Consider the following 10,058-nt stretch of genomic DNA (forward strand, 5'->3'; position numbering starts at 1 on the left):
AAAAGAAATCACTTTCCATGACTAAACAGCGGGTATATTCCTAAAGAGACAATATTCACATTCACATTCATAGGTTTGGACAAAAGCTTGAGCCTCGAGGCATAGCATTGTAAAAGTTACCCTTAAACAGTGGATTCTTTTAGCTAGCTACGGACATATGTGACGATTCAAAATTTCCTACATCTTTAGTTACAGCTAGATGATAACTCAGTCGGATGGGTTAAAAATTTACCCCCATTAGTATATAACAGATGGAATAAATTAAATATAAATATGCATTTCAAGCGCATTTTCTTACTCAATAAAATATCAATTAATCAAATACCACGTATACATAATCAGAGCCCCTGATCATAACTCACCCCAAAGATCTTTTTAGCTGGGATTGCCCTGTACACATAGAATCCAAAAAAAATAATAACAACCGTCATAACAACCATCCCCGGGCACCATTCTTCTCAACCTAGAATGATAGTAAAATAAAGTGACCCACAAGACTCAACAAACACAATAGAAGAAATACGGTACGGTTGGGACTAAAGCTCTCACACTAAGTACTACCCATCAAATGTCATGATGGAAATCAAAGTGTCATGCCATGTATTACAACATGCAGCCATTAACATAAATAAATAAGCCAATGCACACAGTGGGAGTCCTTGGGGCTCACATAAGAAATGCACAACCTAACATCCAAATCTGCATACAAACTTGCAGCTGCCATGGACTGACTAGCACACACCATATGAGCCTGAAGCCCTATCATAAATCATATGAGCCTGAGGCCTTGGCTAGCATGATTATATGAGCCTGAGGCCCTGACTAGTATAAATAAATGAGTCCAAGACCCTGGCTAGCAAAGATATACGAGCCTGAGGGCCTGGCTAGCATAAATAAATGAGCCCGAAGCCCTAGCTAGCAAAGATATATGAGCCCGCGACCCTAGCTAGCATAAATAAATGAGCCCAAGGCCCTGGTTAGCATAAATATCCAGTATCATAACCATGCAATGTAACAAGTAATAAATGCAATGGCTTTTGAAGCATTAACATGATGACAAGACCCCCATAAGTCAAGCATCAGGCCATACTAAGACCACATAGGAATTCATATAAGCAAATGCTCTAAATACATATGCTCACATAATATACACAAGTCAGCACTTAGCAAGCTAACTGTGTTATGCCAATGCTCACACCCCCAACACACACAAGCATGATCCCCAATGAATGCAAACTCAGTCACATGCACTGCAATGCCATGCAATTTATCACATAATGACAGAGTCGATCGATAGTGACCAGGCATCGGTCAACAATCTGTGACTAAGGATCAACCAGTCAACGACCATCCCCAACCCGGTCGACGGTTCACTCCAATGTCACTAAATGGTCAACACGTCACCTCACCGGTCAACAGCTCATGTGTCCATTTATTAAGACTCCCACTTGTGGGAAACTATAACCACAACTAAATACCACCAATCCTCTAGGAACCTAGCCCCAGATTAGGTTCAACATCATTTCCAATTAAACAGGGGTGATATAATACTCCTGTAGGCACACAACCAATAAAACTTCAACGAATCTCATATTTAATTTAAATTAATTCATACTAATAAAATCTTCGATTCGTATAATTAATATGCTAAGCTGAATTGAATTAAGAAAAGGCACGGAATTCATAAACGGAAGAAGCTCACAAAGAAAGTAGGGAGCTTGCCTCTATTTAGTTAATTTCGGCATTTTTACACCCATACACCGCTATTTTAATACACTCTACAAATTAACATAATCTTTCAAAATTAATCAAATAGCACCCAAAATTAAATTCTAATCGTAAGAAATTATTAATATATTTTTCACTATTCACCTGACTAATTAAATCTCAATTAAACCGCGTTTAATCATAAATTTCTCCCCCAATTTTAGTATTTACACGCTACCTTCTCCTCTGTAATTTCTCTTCTCCATTTGCTATTCAATTTTACACCATTTGCATGCTGCAACAAAGGGTTAAAAAGCAAAAAGGAAGGGCCACCAGAAACTGCTGCGTGGCAGCCCAACGTGCACCACTGCCTCAGCCTTAAAACGACACCGTTTTGGGCGCCATTGGTTTGGAAAAATTCAGCATTATTTTTCCCTAGCGTAATCAAGTCCTCCTGCCAATTTTCTCATTTCAATTATCTTTTCTCCCTCATTTCTTCCACAGCGTTTGACTTTCACATGCCGCCAGGGACACACGCACACACACATATGTATTAGTTGAGGTGACAGCTCGTGGAACTCTTTTTCATCCCCAGTTTTCTTGCTTTTATAATACAAATGATATGTTAATTAAGTCAATATAATATAATATTAGCATAACTTGCGTTAACTTAAATTAACATTTGCTATTAATATTTTATATCGTCACATATATGCATATCACTATTCATGGCCACTTCACTTTAAATTTCCTTCACTTCCTTTATTCTATTATTATTATTTTTTTTAAATATATCCCATATAACACATCAACTATTGTATTAATATTTTTCTCTATTAACTACAAACACTTAACGATAATTTAATTTTTATTCAAAAAATATAATACATTTAATATTCTCCACTGAATTTCTCTAATCCACAAAATCTCAATAGATCTGTTGACACATATTTTTATAACACCCCGTATTGAGAGATAGAAAGGTCTTAGACAACTTATCTTGATGGGCCTACGCGAACTTCCCAGATGAGTCACCCATTCTTGGATTTCCCCAAGTCAAGCACGCTTAACTTAGAAGTTCTTTGTCTGCATTCAGCCCAAAAGGTATTCAGCTAGTGTTATTTTCTTACTTACTTATTCTTGACATATACTACCATTCTCTGGGTTCTTAAGGTATTACACACATCATGTCATCATCATGGGTGACTTAATTATAAACAAAAGTTATAAACATTTATTATTAAAAAAATTAATACAAAAAAAGTTATATTACGTATCAAATTACATATTCGTATTCAAATAAAACAAAATAAAAAAATCAAATAAAAAAAGAATTAAAAACACAGAAGATAGAATGGATGGGGTCTCGCACGAAAGGGAGGCGATGATGGTGGACGCGATGCAAGGGGAGGGACGATGGGTGGTGGACGACAGCTCGCACGGCAGGTGCCAGGCGTGGTCAACGGTGGTGGTTGCGGTGGCAGTGGCTGATGCGGTCGACGGCGGTGGCGGAGGCGGTGCTGTGTTTTCAGGTTTGTGATTTTTGGGTGTTTTGGAGAGAAGAGAGGAGAGAGAGAGAAAGAATGGATGGGGTCTGCCAGATTTGGGGGGAGAGGGGGGTCGATGGTGGCTTTCGGCGGTGGTGGGTGAGGTCGACGGAGTTGGCGGGCGAGGTTGATGGCGGCTCTAGCAGCGACAGAGATGGCGGGGTCGGTGTTTGGCCGAAGCTTGAGAGAGAGAAGAGATGTGAGAATTGAGGCTGGGGCTGGGGGTAGGGGTGGGAGGGGAGGGGAGGCTGTCCATTTTCTGTGTTTTGGTGTTTTGTGTGTGTGTTTTCACAGAAAATATCCAAAATAACAAAATGTTGTTTTGGGTTTCCTTTACAAATTTTTTCTTTATTTTTGAAAATAGAAAAAAGAAAACATTTTTAATATTTTAAAAAATTAAAAATTCAAAACGGGTTGAAAACAGCAAAAAGAACATGCCCTTAGTTTTTTTTCTTTTCTTTTTCCCAATATATTTAGTTGCCTTCATTCACCAATCGTCCAACAAACCTAAAATTGAAACTAGGGTTGCGGGTCTTTCATTTCATTGCGTCTTTGTGTTGATCATCCCTCTAAAATAAGATCTAAACCATTCGTATATATATAAAACATAATAATTACAATATAATACAATAAAATAAGTGTCGATCACACATTTAAAATAAGGTCTAAACTAAACCAACACTATATATTTAAAATGCAATAATCACAATATAATACAACACTACAATTTGTAAAAATCTCCATCCCTGAAATAATATATTAATAATTTCAGTAAATAAAAAATAAAGGGAATTGAGGAAGAAACGGAAGGGATATGTGTGGTTGAAAGAAAATAACTTTTGTGGGTGTTTATATATAGAATTAATTTTTCTTTTTGTATATGGCAATTGATTTAAGATTGGGTCATGAATTCAGTATCGTTGTACTTTTTTGTTAAGGAAATCATGTAAAAGTATGAAATATTCCATTTTTTATTTCAGCATAGATGCTCAAAGTGAGAATGCAAAAACTGCATATTACTTTGTAAACCTTCTCACACTAGCACCGTCAATCTCCCAAAATTACACCACAGTGCCCAGACAGATCTTCATTAAAGAACTGAAATTTCTCGAGATGGTCTTGTCTTATGTTTGTATCCTTCAGATGTTCAGGGCATGGAATTTTACTGCTCAGATTCAGTTTGATAGAATGCAGTATTCAAAAAATTCCAGTATAATCTTTGGCCTTGTTTCCTCAATTAAAACAACATCCATTGAAGCAAACTCAAAAACTAAGACTTAAACATTCACTGTGAGTTCCGCCCATTGCCATTCATCTATATGCATTCAAACATTTTGTATAGGATAATAGGAATGACTTCAGCCTTGTTTATCAATGAAAACAACATTCATTGAAACAAACTAAAAGAAATCAGAACTTAAACAGTAACTTTGAGTTCCTCCATTAATTGCCATTCTTGTATGCATATTGAAGCATATTTGTGTATTTAGATTGGCATTTCATCAATGATATGTTTTGAACTATGATTTATTGAGGAAAACAGAAATGAACAGAAAAGGAATAGCTTAACGACTATTTTAATGGTAATGAAACCAAAAAATGATTCTTCATTTTCAACAAATACTTATAATTTTCTTCTCATATTGACATATTCTAAAAGCAAAAAGCAGATTATTTAGCTTGATTCCCTTCCCTTACTTTTCCTACCTTTTCCATTTCCTCTTTTTTTCCCTCCAGAAGTTCTAGCTAGCTCCAAATACAACAACGTTACAATGCATCAGAAATCATACTTACTACATATAGTTTAAATCAACTGAATAAAATAAAGGTATACTTTCTTGCGGAAGCATCACTATATATCCCCATTATCCAAGTACATCATTCATGTCTCTACCCATGCATGTCTTCTCCAGTTCAACAAGAAGTTATAATTACTTGAACAACTTAATCCACAACTCATGCATGTCGTCCTTAATTCCTTCAAATCTAAATTACTTGAACAACTTAAAAAGCGATTAGTTTTTTTCCAAATCGAGCACATGTTTCAAGCTTTCCCTTCCTTCTCAATTCAAAAACAATTCACTCATCATGCACGCCTTCTTTGGATCTGGAAAATTCCAAAAAGACATCGCAGATAAATACTTATATAATACATAGATCACAGAAGAATAACGTATGTAGAGAGAATTGGGGGAGAATTGGAGGACCTGCTTGCTTCTTCTCGGTGGAGGTGCCACTGCGCTGGAGAATCTCGAGGTCAACAAGTCCGAGGGACATGAGTCCGAGAGTGAGGACGGACATTATGCCGGCGAAGAGGACCAGCACGCAGGATACGCCGGCATAGATGAAAAACCACACCGATCCGAACGCTATGCCTCCCGATTGCTCCGCCTCCAACGCCGCCAGCCCTGTCGCGGCGGCCGCCGTGAACGCCACCATGTTTAACGTGTGCATTGTCTCTAGTTTCCAGATTCAGCCTTCTGGTCGTCTCTTCCCTTCTCTCTTACCTTCTCAGCTTCTCTCGCTCTTGTAGTAGCCTACAAGAGGACCTTACGCTTTTGTAATTTTACATACATACATATATGAATAATGCTACACGAACAAATGGGCTGACGCACGGGTTGACAAACCGAAGTTATCGTGAGATTTTGACAATAAAATCTCGCGATAACCTCAGTTTCAATTTTGATGCTCGGGTCAGCCTCTATCCTCACCCAATTTCCAAATTAGGGTTTAGTCGCTCTATCTCTCGCTCGCACTATCCTCACCCCACATTGTCGACGACTTTCTTTCTCTCTCTCGCTCGCTCTTCGTTCTAACTGTCATGGGCTATTCCCCCATTTGCTGACGACTCTCTTTCTCTTGCTCACTCGCTTTCCGTCCTGACTGTCATGGGCTGTTCTCCCATTTGCCGACGATAATCTCTCTCTCTCTCTCTGATTTAGGGTTTAGGTCGCACTATTTTACTCTACGTTGTGCTCTATTTATCGCTCGCTCTCTCTTACTCTCTCCGTCGTGATTGTCACCAGCTGTTCCCCATTGTCGACGACTCTATTTCTCTTGCTCGTTGGCTCTCCGTCCTAACTGTCACGGGTTATTCCCCCATTGCCGACGATAATCTCTCTTTCTCTCTGATTTAGGGTTTAGGTCGCACTATTTTACTCTTTGTTTTGCTTACTCTCTATATTCTTTACATTGTTTGTTTTTGCGTTTCTTGTATATCTTGATGTTTCTTGTATATTTTCGATCAAGAGGCTTGAATTGCTCTCTCTATTTTCTTTCTTGTGATTTTTGTATTCATTGATTTAGGTCTTGAAAACCTAGAGTTTGAGATATGGGATTGGCATAAATTTGGATAAATTTTAGGGCTTAATGGTGGGTAATGAAAATGGCTACTGAAAATGTTCTTACATACTTTTTTAGATGTAAACTATAAGGTTGGGCATTAGTTGTAAACCTATGCAGTGTTCTTGCACATATTTTTTTAGAGTCTTGATTACATAAATTCTATGCAGTGTTTTTGCACAAGTTAATTATGGATTAGTCCTAATATTTTATTTGAATTCCAATTAATGCAATTGTTTTAGTGCTACAGCTTCCTGTGTAACTATCTCTCTGATGATTATTTTTTTTAATTTTCTATGAAAGCCTATGCTTGCTGGCATAGCTTTTCTCTGTCTCCAAGTTGTTGATGTGGTGATGTTTTCTTCAAATCTTTAGCTCAATCTTACAAAAAGGCAATTAAATCCACCCTAGAGAGTACAGTTGTACCTGGATGGATTGAACTATGAGGGAAAATATGAATAGGATAAACCTTATCCTAAGAGAAACCAAGACTTATGTTTTTATTGCTTTTTTCATTAAAATGAATTTGCGTATTTGTATGTTAATTAATACGTAAATGCTATTTAAATGTTCAAAAGTAATATTTTTGTATTAGTGCATTATATGTTTACATTAATTGAACATTTCTTATATCACATTAGGTGTCACTCTAAAATGTCTAAATTACATTTCTTATATTAATAATTAATGTTTATGTAGCAGAACATGCATGTCTAATTATGCCATCTTATAAATTAAGTGCAACTTTAATTGAACATGATTACATACAACATAATTTAAACGTCACGGCTGGTTGCTTTTTGACATTTTAGGGTAATGTTCATGGAGACTTGCCTAATCAATAATTAAAGCAAAAACTGATTATGAGTATTAATTTGAGGAACATGGGAACCCGATCATGTTAATATATTTGTGATTTGGGCTCAATTAATTAAGTTGTGTTGTTATCTTACTTGATTGGCATCTGGTATGTTTTGTTTAGATTTATATGTTACTAGTTTCACATTGCAATCAACTCAGCTTGAGGAGTCCTTGTCCCAGCTAGTTTGGTCCTGCACAAACCCTATCATCATTCTTACGCAGCATGTTCTTGCAATGTAAACTATGTAGTGCTAACAATTATATGTAAATTTAAATATTTTAGTTAAGATGATGCTCGATTTAGAAATTGGTGAAGTTTCAATCAACTCTTTAACCTCGCATCAAGGAATCATGTATGAACATGGTGTGCCTGTTTGGTGTTTGACTTTATGGACTAAATCTAATTCTAGAAGGAGATTCTTATGATGTCGATTCTAGAAGGTAATTTTTATTTTTTAAATGTAATAATTGTTAATGATTTTCTTAGAATTGATTGTTGGATGGTTTGGTGGGACAGGATGATGATTGCAAATGGTTTCAATGAATCGATGATGAACGAACCAGTCGTGAAAAAAAATTATGCAGAGTTTTGTTGGATAAGTTAAAACGCAACACGACTGACATTACTTCAAGAACAAATGAGGGCTTTAGAAGAAAAAGCTTCAAGGAGAAAAAAAAAGATATTAACACTTCAGGAAGACAATAGATGTTTAATGGAAGCGAACTTTCAGTTGAAAATAAACCTTCATGAGAAAGACATGAAGTTTGTTAAGGATCTAATAGTGTTAGGATTGAGTTATTTTTTAATTTTTTTTCTTATTTAGCGACAAAAAATTCCTTCGCTATATCATTTTATTTTTATTAAATTTTTTATTATTATTTAGTGATAGAATTTTTCGTCATTAAATTATTTTATTTTTATTTAATTTTTTTATTATTTAGTGACGAAAGTTGTGCGTCACTAAAACATTTTTATTTATTTTTTAGTTATTTAGCGACGAAATTTTTCGTCGCTAAATATTAAATTTAAAAAAAAATACAAAAAAACTTAGTGACGGAATTTTTCGTCGCTAAATTAAAAAAATTAGAGATAGAAAATTTTGTCACAAATCCGTTGCAAAAATTTAGCGCTGAAATTTCCATCACAGATTCGTCTCTAATTGGCGACGAAAATTTTTCGTTACTAAATTGAGTTTTTCTTGTAGTGTATGATTATTTATACTAAGTTTTGCAAAGTGGCCTTAAACTTTATTTCGTTTCGTTCATATTCATGTTTTTCAAAAATGTTTTGAAAACGATAAATATTTATAGTGATACACCAAATGTTGGTGTTCCCATTCACTCGACTGGTTGAGGCATTTTAGTTGTAGCCTTGCAACGCTCCATTATTTCTTGTTTTTGCTTTTTTTTTTTTTTTTTTGGTTCATGTAGTTTTCGTGTATATTTGCGAGGTATGCCCCTACTTATTCTTGTAAACGCTTTGCGTTTTTTCTTGTTTAATTAATTTTTATTTTTAAAAAATTAGTATTTTTATGAATTTTATTTATATTATTCAATGACTTGTTTATTTTAGTTTTTTTTATTAAATTTTGATAACTTATTAGCTTTTTTTTAAAAAAAAACATAACTATATAAATAACATATTAAAACACGTGTATCTAAATACATTATCAACTTAAATGTTAGTTATTTTTAAATTTTTATACAACTTTTAAGGTAGTGTTTGTTAATCAAGATATAGACCGAAAAAAATGAGATATAAAAAATATTTTAGTAAAAGTGTTTTTCATTGTATTTATTAAATTTATCTGCTAATCATTAAAAAAAGTCACGTAATTTCTTATATGACATTTTCAAGATATGTTTATCTCTCCATCCCTCTAGATAAGTATATTTTGGATCTTACAGATAAGAAAAAATGACACATATGTGCTTCAGTGCATTCCAAAAAATTTAACAAACAGATTAATACAAAATTTTGAAATGCTTCAAAAACTTATCTTAACTATTCCATATCTTGGTCTGAAAAGCACTCTAACCTTATCTTTTTCATTTTAATAAGCGATACCTAAGTAGAAAGGCTTAAAAGCCATATGAAAAAAAGGTAAGCCAAACAGTCTCCATATATATTTAGGTATTGTTTGTTAACTAAGATATAAACATGAAAAAGTGAGATATGAAAAATATTTTAAACAAAAGTGTTTTTCATTGTATTTGTTAAATTTATTTGATAACCCTTAAAAATGAAGTCACATTATTTCTTATCTGATATTTTCTAAATATGTTTATGCCTTCTTCTTTCCAGATATATAAGCATATCTTGAACATTACCGATAAAAAAAAATGATGCATATATTTTTCAATGCATTTGAAAAAATTTAACAATTTAATAAAAATCTTGAAATAGTTTCCAAACTTATTTTGATCATTTTATATCTCAATTCAAAAAATATTTTAATTTTATTTTCATATAATCTTATCTTACCTATTTTAACAAAGTCTACGACCTCTATCTTAAGGATTAAGTATATATATATATATTTACTTAGAATTTATTTTTTTTACCAAAATTAAGAATACGAGCGATGAGATGACTTC

General features: G+C 34.2%; 1 protein-coding gene across 1 annotated transcript in view; it reads left to right on the forward strand.

Annotated features, from left to right (window-relative positions):
- Positions 1 to 10,058, forward strand: part of LOC127800467 (sugar transport protein 13-like) — a 92,335-nt gene that overhangs the window by 54,319 nt on the left and 27,958 nt on the right. The window lies entirely within an intron of this gene.

The sequence above is a fragment of the Diospyros lotus genome, chromosome 4, assembly GCF_014633365.1.
Source record: "Diospyros lotus cultivar Yz01 chromosome 4, ASM1463336v1, whole genome shotgun sequence".
NCBI classification, from domain to species: Eukaryota; Viridiplantae; Streptophyta; class Magnoliopsida; order Ericales; family Ebenaceae; genus Diospyros; species Diospyros lotus.